At 43.7% G+C, this 2,946-nt stretch overlaps 1 long non-coding RNA gene across 1 annotated transcript; it reads left to right on the top strand.

Annotated features, from left to right (window-relative positions):
* Nucleotides 1–237: 237 nt before the first annotated feature.
* Nucleotides 238–2,583, top strand: LOC148107710 (uncharacterized). Its single transcript, XR_015721725.1, has 3 exons — nt 238–339; nt 2,303–2,373; nt 2,542–2,583. It is a non-coding gene; the product is annotated as an uncharacterized LOC148107710 (long non-coding RNA).
* Nucleotides 2,584–2,946: the final 363 nt, after the last annotated feature.

The following is a 2,946-nucleotide window of genomic DNA, read 5'->3' as shown; positions in this document are numbered from 1 at the left end:
GAGGCGGAGAGGGAAAGAAAGGGGAGAGAGGAAAGAGAGAGAAAGAGGGAGAGAGGGAGAGGGAGGAAGGATGACAGAGGAAGAGGGAAAGAGATCTGTGTCCTGGGGGTTGGATTTCTATCTCTTATCAGTAGTTGTTAACTAGGGGGGGAATATTCATTACCTGGGGCAGGAAGCAGGGTTTCCCACTTTTTCTTTCTAATTTGGTCAGGGGTTCCCTGTCATGGCATCCGCCACCTTGGGCCTGGTTGATTTGATCTGGCTTCTTGTGGAGTGCTGCCTGGACCGGTCTTGGACCTTCCTGATAGTCACCATGACTTCCTCAATGCTGACCTCCAGGTTAGAACCTAACTGTTAGAACCTAACTGAGGGCTTCGGAGGGGAGGGGGGTGGGGGAATGGGGTAGGCTGGTGATGGGTAGTAAGGAGGGCACGTATTGCATGGTGCATTGGGTGTTATATGCAACTAATGAATCATCGAACTTTACATCAAAAACCAGGGATGTACTGTATGGTGACTAACATAATATAATAAAAAAATATTAAAAAAAGGAACCTAACTGCCTACTCTAACACTATTGCCTATGCTCCTAACCACTCAGCAGTACCGAATCCTACATGAACAAATCATGAAATTCATCTTCATGGGTGGGGGTGGGGGGAGAGATTGGCTGAAAATGATCATTGCAAAACATTTTTTTAAAGATTTATTTGGGGTGGGAGGGGCAGAGGGTGAGGGAGAGAAAGTCTTAAGCAGATGTTGCCCTGAGTGCCAAGCCTGCAGGGGCTCACCATCTCAGGACCCTGAGATCAGGACCTGAGCTGACACCGAGAGTCCGATGCTTAACCGACTATGCCCCCCAGGCACCTCTCACTGCAAAATTTTTAAGGCAGAGTAGAAGTAACCATTTGCTATAGTTGACTAATAAGCAACTAAAGAACATTTTTTAAAATTCATTCATTAAAGCAGCTTTTTCAGAACCTTAAAGTGACAGCCTAGTAGTGCTTTGTTACTCGAAGTGTGGCCCTTAGACCAGTAGCATTAGCATCGCCTGGGAACTTTTTTGAAAAGCAAACGGATCAGGCCCATCCAAGACTCACTGACCCAGAATCTGCATTTTAATCAAAGCCCCAGTAGATTCAGTGCAGATTGAAATCTGAGAAGTGCTGCTCTGGACCAAGGTTCTCAACTTCCAGAATTGAGAATATCAGAATCACCTGGGGAGCAGAGTGTGATTTAATTGGCCTGGGGGTGTGGCCTGAGTAGGGAGATTTTAAAAGCCCCCCAGGTGATGCTAATGTGCGGTCAAGGTTAAAAATCTGGGGACTTGGTTCTTAACACTGTCTGCGCCCTAAGTTCATCTGAAATTTTTAAAATATCCCCAAGCCTGATTGATCTCTGGGGATAATTTTTTTTTTAGAAGCCCTGGTGATTCAAATGTGCAGCCAAGGTTTAGAACAAGTATAGGAGACCAAACCTGAATTTCTTGGCCTTGCAATTATTCATTCAACAATTATTATTTTTTAAAAAAGATTTTATTTATTTATTTGAAAGAGAGTGAGTGAGAGCATGAGTGGGGTGGAGGGGCAGGGGGAGAGAGAGAGAGAAGCAGACTCCCTGCTGAGCAGGGAGCCCGATACAGGACTCCATCCCAGGACCCTGAGATCATGACCTGAGCTGAAGGCAGAGGCTTAACCGACTGAGCCACCCAGGTGCCCCTCAATAATTACTTTTAATACTTCAATAATACAGGCAGGGTGGTGGGTACTGGGGCTGAGGAACAGCAATGAGACCCAGTCCCCGAGATCAGGGAGAGAGCCGGGCAAGTTACTTCTCTCTGAGCCTCAGTTCACTCATCTGTGGGAGTGGGATGGTAATCAGGGGACCATCTGCCCACCTCACCTTTTCACCGGTGGGATGAATTCTTGCCCACACATCTCGCCGACTTTAGGTTTCCAGTGAGGCCACAGCTGATTGAGAACACCTGATGGAGAAGTGGCCAATCCAGGGGCTGACCAAAAGCCTAGGACTTGTGACATTAGCGAAGTAATGATTTGTTTGCTGTGTTCTTTGACCAGAAAATACTATTTCCTAGAACTAGAATTATGACTGAGAAAATAACCAAAGTTTATGAGAGCTTGTTTGCTCTCAAGGGAGCTGATCTTTCTGAAATAGCCTTTCTTAGTATACCTTGCAGGAAGGTGTAGCACCTGTGAATAGCCAGCCTGGAGCTACCTGGAGGACAGTATTTGGGCTTGAATGGGTAAGGATGCATTATGGCTTACTGATCTATTTCTTGCAGTTTTCACAGACCAATGCAGTAGCTATTTACATTGGAAAGATGATTGACCTTCGCTCGAAAACAACATTCAGGTAAACTTTTATTGTTTAAATTCCTTTGGCTTTGCAGGGGAAATGGGATTTTTCCACATCTTGAGGGAATTGGTGCCAAGGAGGCATCTGCTCAAGTTGACTCTGCATGATTTCATTGCCCATGCCCTTTCCATGATTTTTGATTTGCCCTTCTAATGTTTTCTACAGATGTTGGTACTTGGCTCAGAAGAATTTCCTTAGGACTTTTTTCTTGATAAGGTAAGTTTTTAGAAAAGTGAGAATGTATATCATTATTATGACTTAGAGATTCCTCAGGGATATATTTATTACTCTGCAAATTTTTCTAGAAAAATAAATTACTTTAAAGTTAAATGAAATTGGGATCAGTTTTGGCCTATGCAAAAATTTTTCTTAGTCTTCTCATTTTTTTCCTTCATAATAATATCATATGCAGGCATAGGAGCCCACCTGTGTGATGTGAGGAATAGTAGGGGTTGATCGCTTAATGGATTGCAATAATTCCTGGACACTTTAACCAAGGCATTCTATATCTCTGTTAATGCCGATGTATTGCATTGAAGGTGCATCTTTGTCATAGTTAAATTAATTCAT

This window comes from Ursus americanus, chromosome 26 (genome assembly GCF_024610735.1).
Source record: "Ursus americanus isolate L20-20 chromosome 26, mUrsAme1.1.p, whole genome shotgun sequence".
NCBI lineage: Eukaryota > Metazoa > Chordata > Mammalia > Carnivora > Ursidae > Ursus > Ursus americanus.
The sequence above is the reverse complement of the archived record's forward strand: the minus strand, read 5'-3'. Positions and strand labels throughout refer to the sequence as shown.